The sequence below is a fragment of the Lissotriton helveticus genome, chromosome 1_2, assembly GCF_964261635.1.
Source record: "Lissotriton helveticus chromosome 1_2, aLisHel1.1, whole genome shotgun sequence".
NCBI classification, from domain to species: domain Eukaryota; kingdom Metazoa; phylum Chordata; class Amphibia; order Caudata; family Salamandridae; genus Lissotriton; species Lissotriton helveticus.
The window spans coordinates 13,778,852-13,795,871 of NC_136058.1; the positions used below are offsets into that span (position 1 = coordinate 13,778,852).

At 47.4% G+C, this 17,020-nt stretch overlaps 1 pseudogene; it reads right to left on the minus strand.

Moving 5' to 3' along the window:
* Nucleotides 1–3,313: 3,313 nt before the first annotated feature.
* LOC144808279 (18S ribosomal RNA) lies at nucleotides 3,314–4,354 on the minus strand (annotated as a pseudogene).
* Between the last annotated feature and the right edge of the window lie 12,666 nt (nucleotides 4,355–17,020).

Here is a 17,020-nt window from a genome sequence, read left to right on the forward strand (position 1 = left end):
TCTTGCCTTGCTGTATTGCCCTAGGGCATGCTACTCTCTCTGCATGGGTGCGAAGGACAGGAGCTGCATCATTTGAACCCAGAGTGACTCTAAGGGCTAGCTGACTGACCTACTGATCTGAAGTCTCAGCGACATAAAAGGTTTCCAACCATCCTGCTCCTACACCTGGACTCTGCAATCTGCTAGCCTGTCCTGTCAAGTGGTGCCACCTCAGGCCTGGACCCTTGAAAGTGGACCTAATGTGTTTGCTCCAGCAGAACTGATGCATCCTCTACTGTAAGAGCAGAATCAACGCTTTGCTGCTGTTGCAGGAAATCCCCATGCGCATAACCCTCAGAAACCATGCAGCGCCTTTAGAACAACTGCTTCAAAACCACTGTATCCCCACCACTGCGTGGAGAAGATCGACACTTCACCTCTACTGCGTGGAGAAACCCAGCACATCCCCTTTGGAACCATTGCATTTCGGAACCGGCGCATTGTCTTTGGAACCGACGCATTGCTGCTGCTGCATGGAGAAAATCGATTCATCACCCCTATGGAGTGGGGAACACCGATGCACCTCTGGTCTACACCCTACATCTTCGTCGACGCAACCAGGATTCAGTACTTTTGTATAGCGGGCCTCACTGGGTCCATGTATCCAGACTGCGCTTAATCGCGATCAGCCTGAACTCTTGACTTTGTCCCAGCACAGCATGCCCAGATAGCCTAGATAAGCATTATTGGTCATCAGAGCTATTTTTCAGTTTATTCTTTAAAAATTAATATCTCAGGTGCTACTTATTGGAATTTTGTCGTTTTGTTTTTGTATTTTTTATTAAATTAGGTTCTGTTTTTCTAACGTGGTGTGAAATCTTTTTGTGTGGTATTTTCACAGTTTTACTGTTTGAAGTGTTGCACAAATACTTTACACATTGCCTCTAAATTAAGTCTGACTGCTCTGTGGCAGCACAGGGTGAGCACAGGCTAATTTAGAGTTTGCCTGCTTCTTACCGTGACTAGGACTGTGGTTACTACTTAACTAGGGCTCATACCCCAGTCAATCTATAACCCAATTTCTAACAATCATCCAGCCCAATAAGGACAGTTTACACAGCCAATGAGTGAAAGCAAACACTACCAGACCCTAGTAACCGCAAGTTGCACACAGAGCAATCAGAAATATATGGCTTCTGACTAAACAATACACTGAAGAAGGCTGGTGCTTGGATTGAAAGATCCGATAGAATCTCCATATCAAAGGTGGTCATTTCTGAAAATAGCCCCTCATGTATGATCGACAGACTGCCTGTACAGTACAAAACACAGTGCAGGCAGCTCTGCTTACAGTGGGAATCACAGTTAGATTGTACCTTAAAAAATATATTGATTAATAACCATCACTAGGTCATGCAGAGACATTATTGGTACAGCTGATTGCTTCTCAAGCAAGGCTTTTGAACAAGAAACTTCAAGCCCAGGAGGTATATTCCATGCAACAGGCCATGAATTCAGCATGTAATTTGAGAAGCAGGTTGGTTAGGAAGAAATAAATTGCACACTCCCTCTGAAAAATCGTACTAGTGACAGAAAAGTTACTAAGCAGTAGAAAACTAATCCATATCACACAGCTCAAAAAGAGAAACTGGCTATGAATAGGACAGAAGCTTGTTTATAGAATTGTTGAGTGTTCAAATGGTACACTAAAAAGGCATGTGCCTTTTATAAGCTTGTCAGCATTTCAGTCACTGAAACTGTAGAACTAACACAAAGGTTTCAGGCAGTACAGGTAGTAGGCAGCATGTTCTACTCAGGCTGTACACACGAAAACATCATCAGTGATATTATTTGAAGGTTTGACTGTGTTTGTCCAATAGTCTGACTGCAATTACTGGAAAATTTGGGCCCACAACTGCCAATGTATATATCACTTTGTTTGTTTCCTAAATATTGCCTAATCACTCACTTTCTTTTAAGGATGTAAAGTAGCCTGGTAAAAATGAGTGCAAACGTACAACAAAATCCTTGATTATTTCTACTAAGAAGGAATTCCCACAATATGCCCTGATTCACAAAGGTAAACTTACAATTTTGTGCAAGTTTTCGAATTTTTGAAATTCCCAATTTTGGTTTACGAGTAGTATCTTTACTAACCCTGGGTGTAGTTCGCGAAGTAGCGCTACGCGTAGCTACACGAAGTGCACTACGCACTACGCAAGCTACTTGTAGCACTACGCGAACTGCATAGTACCCTGTTCGCGATGATTGCACAGTGACGGATGCTTAGAATTGCCAAGTGGATGTGCAGTTTTCAAAAATACACATTTGAAGTAAATTATGTTCCAGGTGTGAGAAACGTGAATGCAGATTGTCTATTACGGTTACTGGTGCAGAGAGAAAATGAGGTAGAGGCGGAGGAATCATTGGTGGCTAACATAATGGATACCAACATCAAAATAGTGTTTGAGAAGGAGTGGAAAGATGCTATGACTAGGGATATGGAGATGCAGACTCCTGTGAGAATTATACCCAAGGTTTGGACCAAGGTAGAGGGTGATGTTAAGGAGTTGGTGAACATTGAAGATGTGTGGTCAGAGTTGTCATATAAGGAGGAAGTCATCAGGAGGAGAAACAGTTTCGTAGTACATAGGGAATTGATTGAAAGAGTAATGGGGTGCTGCATGAAGGACATGGGGGCATGTCAGGAATGAAAAAAGAAAATTGAGGGAAGATTTCTGGTACCAGATGTTGAATGTGATGTTGAAAGGTATGTGAAAAACTGCATGGGTTGTGCATGTAGTGACAAGTCGCATGTGCTAAAGGAGACGCCAGTAGTCCCTAATCCATTTCCTTGCAAACTCTGGAAGAAGGTTGCTATGGATTCCAGTGTACCATTTGAATTGGAAAGCAGTGGGAAGAGATTTGCTGTAGTAATGGTGATCTAACATTCTAAGTCACCGGAGGTAAGCGAGGTAAATAAGGTTATGTTGCTAGGTATCAAAGAATTTTGTGAGGAAGTGTTAATGACAGAAGGATATCCAGAGGACGTTGTGACAGATAATGGGCCCCAGTTTGTGTCAGAAGAGTTTGAGGTGTATCTGGAACATTGTGGAGTCTTGTTCGTTATCAGAATTAACCAACCAAAGCATTCCACCAACTAAGAACGGACATGCACCACACGCAGTATTGAGAAAGGGCTATCTGTCAATCCTTTCAGTGTCTGGGCCGGGTGAGGTTTCCTATGTTGAGTAAAATGAAGCCATTCTCTCCACTCCTGGTGGTGCCCTACCGTCAATTCCTTTAAGTTTCAGCTTTACAACCATAATCCCGCCGGGACCCAAAGACGTTGGTTTCCCGGAAGCTACTCTGCGGGTCATGGGAATAAAGCTGGTGGATTGTTTGTTGGAATTGTTAAAGGTCAGAACTATAACAGTATCTAATCTTCTTTGAACCTCTGACTTTCATTCTTGAACAATGAAAACATTCTTGGCAAATGCTATGAATGCCCCTGCCATCCCTCTTAATCAGAGCCCCAGTTCCGAAAACCAACAAAATATTACCAGAGTCCTATACCATCATTCCTGGCTGAAGTATTCAGGTGACTGGCCTGCTTTGAACACTCACATTTTTTCAAAGTAAATGCTTTCTACCCCCAGGACACTCAGTCAAGTGGGCGCTGAGAGGCAGGGGCTGGGACAAGCGGCAGCTCACCTCGCAGCGGACAGCCAGCTCGATCCCAAGACCCAACTATGGGCTAGTTAACAGCAGCAACTTTAATATACACTCTTGGAGATTAAATTACTGTGACTGCTGGCATCAGACTTGCCCTCCAATGGATCCTCGCTAAAGGATTTAAAGTGTACTCCTTCCAATTACAGGGCCCGAAAGAGTCCTGTATTGTTATTTTTCATCACTACCTTGGGGATAGGTAATATGCGTGCCTGCTGCCTTCCTATGATGTGGTAGCCGTTTCTCAGGACCTCTCCAGAATAAAATCCTGAGTCCCCGCTACCCGTGGTCACCATGGTAAGCACAAAAAGTGCCATTGAAAGTTGATAGAGCCGACATTCAAATGTATCATTGCCGTCACAGAGATGTGCAATCAGCCCGAGGTTATCTATAGTCACCAAAGTAGCCAGAAGAGCCTGGATTGGTCTTGGACTGATAAATTCATGCATCCTGGGATGTCAGCACTCGTCGGCTTGAATTAGCTCTAGAATTACTACAGTTATACAAGTAACAGATGGAGTGATCAAAGGAACCATAACTGATTTTACGAGCCATTTGTAGTTTCACTGTACCCGCCGTGTGTACTAACACATGCTTGGCTTAATCTTTGAGACAAGAATATGTTACTAGCAGGATCAACCAGGTACTCACATGCTTCCTCCAATGTAAACTACATCAACTGACATGCTCCGATTTGACGACACCTTTGACACCGGCTGCTTCATATATCTAGATGTACCTGCTGCAGCACAAATGCCTGATTCCTCCTGCACTGGCCTCCTTACAGGTCTAAGTGCACTCGCGCTCCTAACCTCCCGCTGCCTCACACATCCTACTGCCTGACATCTAGTGCTTTGAGTAGCATGTCTCACTGCATGTAGCCGTTCACACGCTGACAACGTCAACGAGCTTCTGTGCTCCACTGTTGCCTTTCACGCACTCACAGTCTTGTACTCTGTACGCGACCACCTAAGCACATTTACACCTGTGCGTCCTACTGCTCTCGGTTTGCGGCGCAAGTGCAGCCATAGCACACACTTTGCTTCAGGCCCCTCACAGCATAGCACTCTCCTTACTTAATAGGTTCTTGTCAGGGATATCAGCACGATAGCTAGACAGTGGTTTTCCACACTTCCCAGCATCGCACTGATTATGATTTGATGCCATTTGCTGGGCCACAGAGCTCACACTGCACGGTCACTGCCACCACTGTCTGCCCGCGCACCTTCACATAGGGTTGGTCTTCTCAAGGGACACCTATCATCGTCGCCATTGAAAAGACCATACACTGTCAGTTTCCTTATAAGACGTTTATTTCTTGTCAAGTACAAATGTGCAACCAACCCTGGCAAGACAGAAAAGCAACTGGCAGTCTTCGCCTAACCAGATGGCACAGTAAGCATTCCAATAATCTATGACATCACTCAGCTAAGCTAGATCAGCTTGGATTGTGTTCAATATACAACACTTAGAGCACGACGCACCTGATAACGTCTTAAACATCCCTGCATTAAGTGTCACCTTCATGCAACAACTGAAATCATCTCCACAGAACACCACACAATCACTGAAAAATTCGACAATCTAAGCATAGCAATTTCAATGCACAACCCTTTTAATACTCACACTCCTCCATTGCTGCAATTAGTTTCCCAACTGCCAGAACACCATCAATCCTTTGACTGAACCATAAGCTTTTGGAGCTAGGACTGGGCTTGGGCAGTTACTAAATAGGACACTCTAACTCCCTAATGTCAGTGAATAAACCATCTGGTGTGCTACCAAATTGATCCAGCTTTTTCTGGGCCCACTCTCTTACCATATATCTTCATCAGATGAACCTTTCTTATCCATGCTGAGTGGATTTAATTAATCAGTATCAATTAACAGTGGAACCCATTTGGCTACACAATGAGGACCAGGAATCGGTAACTAAGGTCAAGAAGGTTTATTACAAATTCAATATCAATTTAAGATACATGACTCTTAACACCATGCTATAAAGGTACAGAATAAAAACAGACAGGCCCAACATATGGAAGAAATTGAGATGGACCAATATTAAGCAAACAAGCATGGCATGGACTGCCCCCTGCATGCATCCTCAGGGTCGAGAGGCAACAGGGGGCACGATGGGGCCTCCTTAATTTCCTCACTGCCAGTATTTTCATGGGGTAACACCGTGAGACTGCTGGCGGTGAGGAAACTTGTAATATGCTTGGCAGTGCCGCTGCGGCACTCCCAAGCATATTATGGCCTCAGACCACCACGCCACCATCTGGGATCACGGATCCCAGGCAGTTGCAACAGTCCTATGGCGGTCCCTGACTGCCACCACAGCTCCACTGCAGGTTTTGGCGGTCCAGGGGACTGCCAAACTCTGAATTTGTCCCTAAGTTATACCAAACAAGAATCGTCTTTGGCAACACCCTTTGCACACATAATTAGGGGTCTATTGTCTTTCTCCAATTCTCACACTGTAGACTGCAACAATTTCCAACTATCCCACACCAAATATGGTAACAACATCTTCCTCTCAGGCACATACCAGGTTGAAACATTGCTGAATAGACCTTATAGTTAAGACTCTGTCTCTCCATGTTCTTTCATCAAGGTCTTCTTCTCTGGATTTTACTGTCTCTTGTACAGTAATGTATCTATTCTACAACTAACAAAGTTTGTGAATACCTGCCAGAAATGTCTCTTTAAGTATTAGCAAGAGTGCACATTTAATATGTGTGTGCACATTTAAACACCAATGAATATGAATGATTAGTGTGTCAGGTTCATGTTACATAAAACATTCAGTAAATCATTTGAATAATCATGTATAACTATGGCTGAGAACTAAATTTAAATCAAACGATGCGTATATGAGGATGGTTTTTATTAAATTACAGAATCAGTACATTTTATTCAGTGCATTAAGGAACACATCATTAAAGCCAAATTTCATCTTTGTAGTGAGTATATTTATACTAAGTAAGGGTGGATCATTAATTTCTCATGAAATACAGTTAAACACATAGTTTGAGTAAAATCACTAATCCTACAGTAAATGCATTTTAGTAATAATGTCAAATTAAAACTTATTTTAACATCCTTAGACCATCAAGTGCTAAATGCCCATTATTGTCATGTATCGTTTATGAAATTGTGTTGTAATTGTAATGTGTAAAGTTAGGGCAAAAGTTGGTTTGTGCCACTATTTCTATAGAACGTGCCAATTGTATCCAGTATTTTATGATAATTATATTTAGTTTTCCTTCATAAGTTCAGTAATACCTATGGTGAAGGTAGGAAATACCTTTTCTCACCAAGATTGATTGTGAGTAATAATAGTGTGCAGGGATACTAGCATAGCCCCGATGAATGCCTTTACCTGATTTCCATACACACAAGCAGGCAGAAATGTGTTGGCATCCTAAAGGATGATAAGTGTATTGTTCCCAAATCATCCAGTACATATTTTTCATAATAGCTGGGGTACCGATTAATACATGGAATTCCTTGAGTATACCCTAAGGTATTTCTTACACCATCTAGAGCCCCGTCTCATCCAGTCATAAGTTTTATTAAGTACTCCTTCATAGAAAGAAAGTCAGCCCTGATGGTACCATGGTAGGGTGAGGTTGCCAATTATGAAGCATCCCACATAATGTAGGCGAGGCTTCCTCATCCAGAAACAACATGTTTCCCCATTTTTCACAGAGTTCATATAGGCTAATTAAGGAAATCCATCCTCTTTGCTTATACACTGTACCCATTGTGCTCTATGAGGTTTCAGTTAGGAGGATGTACTGTGGTATTCCTCTATTTTTCTCCTTGTGGTAGCACGTGAGAGGGTAAGGCATGTATATAGCAAATATTAGGAGCAGTATAGAGATGATGTATGGAGTACATGGGGAAAATAAAAGAGGGCAAGAAGAGAACATGGAGCCCATGGGTTAGAGCATAAGACAAGAAAGTTGCGCAAATAAGAGAATATTAGAAGTGCAAAAAAGGCAGAACAAGGCAAATAGGAGAGAGAGAGAGAGAGACCAAAGGCATTGAAGGTTAAATTAGGAGCAAGTATGATACCATTAATAGAACGTAAATAGTATGAATAAAGAGCAATAGCAAACAGCAAGGAATGAATACTAGGCTCATATGCTGTACATCATGTGTGAGACCAAGGGATAAGCGGGAGGAAGAAATTAAAAATAGAGAATATGGGTCACAAATTAGGAGGGCACAAAGAGGGCAAGGAGGGAAAATATGACCATAGCTGTGATCAAGTTCTTTACAGTGTGGCATGTTCAACCTATATTACATCAGCACCTTTCCAACAAAATAGAGCAACAAGGGCAATTTTCAACCAGAAACAATGTCAACACACTCTTCTCTTAAAATGAAATTGAGGAGGTTAAAGAGGGCCTATAGACAAGAAATACGGAAGGCTAAGATGGCTTACCAGCAGGAATTATGGCATTAGTCTGTAAATTGCTAGTTAGGCTAACAACTAAATGACTGCCAGATTATATTGCTACCTTGAATGGTCCTTATATTATCTGTATTGACCAGTTTCATGCTGGGAAAAATGAAACCCCTTATTTATGTAAGAGCTCATGGGGAAAGGGAGTACCTGAAAGTGTACAGTTTCAAATAAAACTAAGTAGCCAAACTGATGCAGCAGCATTTTTAAGTCCAGATCCTTTAAAAAAAGAAGTAACCACCTTAACTCCTTCAGTGCTAATGACAAGGGTAACTCGTCATGGAGTTTCCATTGATTTCAATGGAAAGTCAATGGAAGAGCCTCAGGTGCCTTAGCAGCCAAGTGGTTAATACAACAGATTAGACCAAAAGAGGCCCGCCCTAAATGGTCTTTCAAAATCAATTTTTAAAGCAAAAACAGAACTGTGGACTGAGGTTTTGACTCCTCTTTATAATGAGGTTCTACTAATATACACAGAGTCTGAGACAAGGCAAGGAAGTATCCTGCAACCCATTTACAAAACTGGTCCATCCTAATATACAACCAATTATTGTTTAATAGCCCTAACAGATGTTGAGTCAAAAGTCTTTTCCACATGGTTATTGGAGGATCTGAAGGAATGGTCAGCGATCAAGCAACTAATCCCAATCAATCAATAAGGCTTTCATATGGGCCAATAAACAGAGACTAATCTACTCACCCTAAGCCTGCTTTTGGAAAGTGCATTACTGAAAAAACGAAATCTCTATGTCTGTTTTGTTGATCTGAAAACAGCATTTGATTCTGTCCCATGAGCCACGCTATGGAAGAAATTACTAAGATGGGGCATTCTTCGAAAACTACTGGATGCAATTATAATACTAAATACACCTGGGTTCTGCTCAAGTTAGGGGATGGTCTCAGTTTGTCTTGGTAAGTCAAAACTTATAATGGGGTAAAACAAGGATGTGTACCTGCTCCATGTTTATTTAATCTCTTTATAGCAGATTTGTATCAGCATTTGGATAAGATCAACCCCCAACCACCTACATTTCCAAAAAGACCATATAAAATATTTACAATATGCGAACGATACAATCCTATTTAGTCAGACCCCTATAGGGTCTACAGCGTCTAATCAATTCTGGAGAATGTAGTTATGAATTGTCTTAAACACTAAGAAACTAAGATAATGTTGATAAGGTCATCATTCGGCCAGACTAGAGCATGGTATGCTAGAGGGAACACAATGGATGTGGTTAGGAGTACTTGGGAATTTTAATCGACCATAAGGTCTCTTTCAAAAGTCATTTTAATGTTTTAAGAGCCAAGACATTGTCTTCTATCTTCACTTTTATATTAATATGAGACAAAAAGGGATGCCAAACGTATGTTCATCTGGTGAAAATTATGAGAGCTGAGCTGATTTCAGCCTTAGCTTATGGGTGAATTATATTTAAAAGAAAGGATGCCAAATCACCGGACTTACTTCGGGTTAAAGCATGTAAATTGTTTTTTATAATTCCAAATGGTATTGGTGAAGCTGGTGTTCGTCTGGAGTTAGGTGTCCAAAGTCAACTCTTAGTAAGTAAGGAGGCGTTTCTTAAATGTACGCATTCTCTTGTTTATCTGACTCAGGCTCTCTGACGGATATGTGTTTGCAGGAAATAAACCACTTGACCCATGCTGGTGCTTGGAGATCGTATTTATCCAACTGTCTCCAGAGTTTTGAGCTAAAGTCTGAGTTTCAGGAAATGGCTAGAGCATCTCTTAAACTTTTTCTGACCCGGAAAGTACTCTCATTTACATCCAATGCGGATACTTTGGCAGCAAAGAAGCATGCTTAGTCAGTGATAAATCCATTTGATAAACAGGAAATACAGCTGTATATGCCTACATATTTTCAATCAGGAATGAGGGATACCTTTTTAAAACTATGTCTTGGCCGATATCCAACCAAGGTTGGTATACCAAACTGCATGCAACAATTGACATCTAATTGCTTCAGACTCTGTGGTTATACTCAAGAAACTTTATACTGCATTTTTTTACATCTATCTCTATCTCCTTGAGGTATGCTGTATTCTTTTAAAGCCGTTGTTTTTAAAAGCAGGAGTAAGAATATGCCCTCAAACTCTGTTTATTGTTCAAATTAATTCCAATGATTTGCTAGTTTGTTAAGTTTCTGGGATTGGACGAAAGACTGTTTAAATCTCTTTCTTAAGTTGTTTATATGGATATATTTATTCTTTTGTATTAAGTTGTATAGTTTTAATCATTGTGATGACACAAAGCTGATTTATTTTTTATATCAATATTTGATGGATTGATAATTAATTATGTGAAGTTATTTCCCTCATGTCGATATTCAATGGATTGGCAATGATTTGAGAAGCTACAAGCACGTTCTCACTTTAGTTTCAATATGCACAACAAGTTTTAATAGCGTGTTTTTGCTATCTTTTATTGTGTGTGCTATTGTATATTTGCTTATAGAGAATATCTCATTGGGAAAATGTTTTTTTTTATCTTGTGATGTTTGTAATGAGTTTTAGTAATCAGACAATAAATATTACGGGGGGCGTGGTTACGCACGCGACCGACATGGACGCCTCCGGGTAGAGCTCCGCGCTGAGCTCCCCTACCCGGTGCATTTATCCTGCTGAACACCAACTGCAGCTGACGAAAACTACCGGCGCCGCGGTGGGGAGCCATCGTCCACCACCCCACCAACTTTGAGGGCGATCGGTGCCCCCGGCCCACTCCGGGAGATATACTGAAACGCAGCCGCGCACGCCGTCTCCACACCCGGCGTGCGCCTAGGAAAACCAGAGGCTCCAACTCTGCTGCTAGGCCCGGAGGAGCGGCCTGCATGAAACGCCCACGGCACTGGCCGCGCTGACCGGCCATACCATACTAGGCCTCCCAGCGGCCACTGCGGACACAGGACCTACACACACTGCCGCTCCCGACACCTACGCACCTAAATGGTGCTGTGACACTGCGTGGCACTGGGGAGGTCGCTGAGACCCGGAGACTGCGGAGATGGCCCCCTTTGTGTCCGGCGATCGACGGAGGGCCCACGCGACGACCAGAGGCAAAACCCGGTCCGCGGTCAGTGCGGACAGGCCAAGCACCCGGTGAGGTGAGCGACGGGGACCTGGGCGGAGGAGGCGGCTGGGGCCGGGAACGCTGACGACTGCCCCTGGAGACAGCACACACGCCTGCCGCCGGGCCGCGACGAGGAGGCTCAACCGCCCGAAGCAGAGGAGTGTCCGGAAAAACCGGGACGCGCCTGCATCGCCCCACCAACTTTGGAGAGGATCGCTGCTCCCGATCTGCACCGGGTGATCTGCTAGGGCGCAGCCGCGTACGCCGCCTCCACACCCGGCGTGCGCCTAGGAAAGTCCGGGGCTCCACCTTTACGGATAGGCCCGTGGGAGCGGCCTGCATGACACGCCTACGGCGCTGACCACGCTGACCGGCCACAACATACAAGGCCTCTAACTGGTCACTGCGAACACTGGACCCACACACGCTACTGCTCCTGACGCGGCACTGGCGAGGGAGCTGAGACCCGGAGGCCGCGGGGGCGGCCCTCTTTGAACCCAGCGATAGGCGACTGGCCCATGCGACGACCGGAGACAAACCCCAGCCCGCGGAAAGTTCGGACGGGCCGTGCTGCTGGTAGAGGTGAGCGGCGGGAGCCTGGGCAGTGGAGGCGGCTGGGGACGGGAACACTGGCGACTGCCCCTAGAGATAGCACACACGCCTGCCGCCGGCCACGAGGAGGAAGCCCAACCGCCCGAGACAGTGGGAAGTCCAGACGCATCGGGAACGCGGGCAAAGCACCCACAGCGCCCCATTTTCCAGTAGAACCACACGAGGTGCGCAAGGCCCCGGGGAGTCAACAGTCGAAACTGCGACACTCCTAGGGGTAGACATTGAACCTGCGCTACACCCCCACAAGGCAGCGGTAACCCACCAGACACCGGAAACTACAATACACGCGCTTTGAGGTCCAGAGTCGGGAGGCTGCCTGATCCACGGGACCTCCCTGAACATTCCCAGCCCTGAGCTGCATCTCGTCCCCCAGACACGGGCCCCACTGCTGTAGTCGCGCCCGCGCCCTGGCACTGATGTCTAACGGGCCCAGGACCCGAACCGGAACCGGTGGCACCAACTCCAAAGGCAAGATGGATAAGCCTGGGAAGAGCTCTGACCCAGATCAAACGGCGGCGAAGCTGGACACCATGTTGGCGGCAATGGAGCGGCTGGAGGAGTCCATCCAGCTCACGCGCACCTCATTAGCCACCAAAATAGATAGTGTAGTCATAGACCTGACACACTTGAGAGCAGACCACAAGAAGCTGGCGGACCGCACTGCGTCCCTGGAAAACGATGTGAAGGAACTCCGACCCCAGATCAGCCAATCGACCAAACACATCCAAGACCTACTGAACAGGGTGGAATTTTTGGAAGATAGAGCGGAAGATGCGGAGGGCAGGGCGCGAAGAAATAACGTGCGACTCGTAGGAATTCCGGAGAAATGGGAAGGGAAGAACCCGGAGGAACGCATGGAACGATGGCTGCGGGGCCTGCTGCCAGAGGGGTCGCTCTCACCATACTTTGTGATAGAACGCGCACACCGCGTCCCCACCAACCCACTAGCGAAGGGCTCCAACCCGAGACCCATGCTGCTATGAATACTGAATTATAGGGACAGAGACTCCATCCTGCGAGAAACACGCAAGCTCCAAGAGATCAGGATTGAGAACGCGTCAGTGATGTTCTTCCCGGACTACACTATACAAGTACAGAGGCAATGGCACGATTTCCTGGAGGTGAAAAAGCGCCTACGGCAGCAGGGCCTACAATATTCACTGCTGTTTCCTGCAAAACTGAGAGTCGTGGCTGGAGAGCGAACCCACTTTTTCACTGACCCTGCCGAGGTGGAGACATGGCTAGATAGCGGCACGGACACGGACCCTAGAACTACAGCGGGTCCCATACCCAGGCGACAGACTGAAAACGCCCGGAGGCGACGCAAGCCGCGCCGGAGATCACAGTCTGCTGCACGAGGAGTAGCGAGGAGACCCCCCCCGGAGGACGCCATGCAGCAGGAGAAACAAGACGCCCTTCGCCTGGTTATGGAATTGAGCTGTTCCCCTGTGCAGAGTGAGACGGCGGGAGGCAGTCAGCAGGACCCTCCAAGTGACGATGAAGCCATCTATGGAGTACCAAATTCACAGGGCTCGGAAGAAAGGCCGGACGTCACGCCCCAGACAGCGGAATATATTAGCTGAACGTGCCACAGAGACCGGGGACATGAATCGAGAGACACCTCCGCGGATGTGGGGGAACGGACGGACAAGAACTCACCCCATGACCAGTGAGAGAGTCGGCCCTGCGCACGGCATGTGGTGTGGGTGCGGATCTGCGGCCCACTCCGACGATCATGACCCCCGGGAATGACTCGGACGCCTACCTTTGGTCGGCGCGCACACCCGGAGAAGATACTCCTGAAAGCTGCCATCCTGGGACATGTAACGAATTGGTGCATGTGTGTATGGGGGCCCTTATATGCAAAGATGGTTTGGACTGCCACACACTCACCGGGAGGGTGGAGGACCTCCATGAACAGACTTTGTTGGTTTGATACCACGGTTACGGTGCGCCTTGCACACCTGCCCCCTCTTGATTTAGACATTGTTGCTCTCCTCGAGAGTATGGACGGGTGCACGTTCCGCACCCGACCTTTTGGTATTCTATATGTTCACCACATTCAAAGGTTCACTGTTCCTTCTGTTGCACCTTTACCCTCTCCCCCCCTTCCATTGCTGGGAACTGTGGCCAAGGATATGCTGCTGTTGTGTGGTGCTGGGGAGGACTGTTAAAGGAAATGTGGGAGGAGGTGACGGGGAGGCGGGAGAAGGGACACTATTGAGATACTGTAATGTCTGTCATTAAGATATGCACGTGGAATGTCAGGGGCATGCACACACCGTCCCGACGCTACCAGATATATTCATACCTCAAACGCCATCACATACAGATAGCTCTCCTGCAGGAGACGCACCTCAGTGACTCGGAAATCTGCACTTTACGCCGCCGATGGCGGGGGCAACTGTATGCCACGCGCTATTCGTCTTACGCTAAGGGAACACTGGTGTGGGTCTGACCGGGCACCCCATGGGCGACGTTGAACACACATGTAGATACCGGGGGAATATTCGTGGTGGTCCATGGCAGGTTAGACGGGAACCCACTGGTGCTAGCCTCGGTATACGCACCCAACACGGGCCTGCCGGATTTCCTGGCACAGTTGTCCACCACTTTAGCTCCCTGGCATGGTATCCCTTGGGTGCTGGGTGGAGATTACAACAGTACATTAGATTTGGCCCTGGACCGATCACATCCCCCGCCGCCCAACTCACATGCGCCAACTGCTGCGGGCACCCTCCAGGCATGGTCCACACAATGGGGCTTGCAGGACGCTTGGCGCAGTCGCAACCCACACACCTGGGCCTACTCATTCTATTCTGGGGCACACGCTCTACATGTGCGTCTAGACAGGTACATGGTCACGGGTGACATCTTGCCGCACGTCACGGACACCTGCTACATGGGCCGCACACATTCTGACCACAACCCCCACACCCTGAGTATAACGTGGGACTGCCCCCGACCCCTGACACCTACTTGGCGGCTCCAATCCGATCTGCTCTTAGATGGTCAATTCCGAAGCTCCATTAGCGCACAGACAGCGCAGTACTTTGAAGACAACACAGGCACGGCGTCGACCCAGCAGATTGAGTGGGACACATTTAAAGTGGTCCTCAGAGGGCAATGTCTGGGCACTCAAGCTCTCTCACGCCGTCGAATAGAAACCGACCTTAGGCGACTAGAGACAGACCTGTTACATGCGGGCGACGACGTCAGACTATTGGAAGCTCGCGCGGAACATGATAGACTGATAGACAGCCTGAAACATGTTAACTACGCGGCACATTCGGCCCGCACACATCACACCGGCGATAAGCCCGGCAAACTGCTGGCTTGGTTGATACAACGCGAAGAGCGAACATCACCCGTCACGGCGATACACCCGCCCACTGGCCCGGCGGTATACACCCAAGCGAAGATCCATGAAGCCTTTATAGCGCACTATCAAGCACTATACAAGTCACGTCTATCGAACCCGCATCCGAACATTGCCAATTACCTAGACGAAATCACACTGCCCGCCCTCACGGCAGACCAGCGCGACGACCTCGGGTCGCCAATGGAGGCGGACGAGCTGCGCGACGCCATCTTTGCCCTCTCGAACGGCAAGGCCCCCGGGCCGGATGGCCTACCGGCTGAATACTATAAGGCATGCTCCGATATATTGATACCGGAGCTCCTCAAAATGTACTCGGCGGCACTAGAAGATTCTGCCTTGCCCGCATCCATGAACGAAGCAACACTGGTGTCGCTTCTCAAACCTGGTCGAAACGCCACACTCCTCGGCTCGTACAGACCCCTAGCACTCCTGAATACGGATTATAAGATCCTGGCGTCAACCCTGGCCAGGCGACTGGCGCCATTGGTGCCCTCCCTGGTACACAGCGACCAGAACGGCTTCGTGCCCACTAGGAGCACATCCCACAACATCAGACGGCTGTTTCGGGTGCAGGAATATGCGGTGCGGGACTGGCCGAGATCAGGGTGCTTAATTCTCGATCTCGAAAAAGCATTCGAATCGGTTGAGTGGCCCTATCTACGAGAGGTACTGCGCAAATTCGACCTGGGCGATGAGTACATCAAATTGGTCGGACTACTATATAGGAGTCCTGAAGTACGCGTCCGCACAGGCAAGCTACTATCAGACGCCATAAAGGTCAGACGGGGCACCCGACAGGGATGCCCGCTGTCCCCGCTACTCTTCTCACTGGCAATTGAACCTCTCGCTGAGATTCTGCGCAGTGGTGGGGCGAACTGGGGCATACCGCTAGCAGACGGCACACACGTTGTCTCGCTGTATGCTGACGATTTACTACTGTATTTCAGGGACCTCGCGAATTTACCACCAGAACTCTCGGGCATATTCCAGACCTTTGAGGCCATGTCTGGACTCAGGGTGAATTGGGCAAAATCGGGAGCATATTCATTTGCACCCAACATCCCGGACCCCGGCATTAGCATCAACGGGGAGCAGCTGCCGTGGCATGATACCACGTTCAAATACCTGGGGATCTATATATACAGATCGCACCCAGACATCCTGGATGGCAATCTAACACGCGCCATCACGTCCATTAGGTCGCAGATAGCCTTTTGGAAGACTCTCCCACTTAATGTACCGAGCAGGGTGACATTGACAAAAATGATAGTGTTGCCCAGACTCCTATATTACTACGCCAACATCCCGGTATACGTCCCGGCCCGCACGTTTAGGGAATTAGAGACTATGTTCAGGGAGCTGATTTGGAACGCAGGAAGACCCAGAGTAGCGCTAAGTAAATTGTACGCACCGGTCGAAGCGGGCGGCCTCGCAGTACCCAACCTGGAGCTCTACTACCTGGCGGCGCAGCTACAGTGGGTGACGGCCTGGCTTTCGGGCAGGAACCTGGCAGACACGGCCACGTACGCGGACTCACTTAATCTCCTACAGATACACTCACTCTTCCACCCACTAGCGCGCACGAAACACCGACCACAACTACATGTAGACGTGGCTGTGAAATGCCTTAACAGAGGCCTGCGGCTCACTAAGCATGTCAAACCTTATGCCCCGGCACTTCCGCTCCTGGGTACGCCTAAAGCAACAGCCACTGTCACGGAAGCCGCACTAGAGCACTGGACGAGCTCGGG